Source organism: Rhincodon typus, chromosome 38, assembly GCF_021869965.1.
Source record: "Rhincodon typus isolate 14 chromosome 38, sRhiTyp1.1, whole genome shotgun sequence".
Lineage (NCBI taxonomy): Eukaryota > Metazoa > Chordata > Chondrichthyes > Orectolobiformes > Rhincodontidae > Rhincodon > Rhincodon typus.
Window position 1 is genome coordinate 4,032,898 of NC_063369.1, and position 498 is coordinate 4,033,395.

Here is a 498-nt window from a genome sequence, read left to right on the forward strand (position 1 = left end):
CCTTTTAAATGTTGTAATTGTACCAGCCTCCACCACTTCCTCTGGCACCTCGTTCCACCTGAAGCAATGTGGGTGACTCTTAACAGCTTTCTGGGCAATTAAGGATGGACTATAAATGCTGACCCAGCCAGCGATGCTCTCAGCCCGTGAATGAATGAAAAAAAAATTCATGTAAGGTACTTGGTTCAAACCTATTGAGTCTTGCAGTGGCAGCAGAATCTCGTGAATAAATTACAACAGAAAGACGGTCACGAATGGCTTTTGATTTGGTTCCATTCTGACTCCTTTGAAAGAAGCTCGATAGGGTTAACACAAAGGAATCCTCCAGCCCTCGCTCTACACACACACACACCAAAGTCAACCTTTTTGTGTATTTCCTATCCACAACATGGAGGCATAAATTTATCGTCGCTCTTTATATCAACAATTTGTCAGGATGGAAACGTCTGTTGTACTTTTTCTTAAAAAGAGGAAAGCAACAGTTTGGAAGCCAGCAGG

The 498-nt window shown here is 42.6% G+C and overlaps 1 protein-coding gene across 1 annotated transcript in view; it reads right to left on the reverse strand.

Moving 5' to 3' along the window:
* Positions 1 to 498, reverse strand: part of LOC109924617 (transitional endoplasmic reticulum ATPase-like) — a 21,107-nt gene that overhangs the window by 13,462 nt on the left and 7,147 nt on the right. The window lies entirely within an intron of this gene.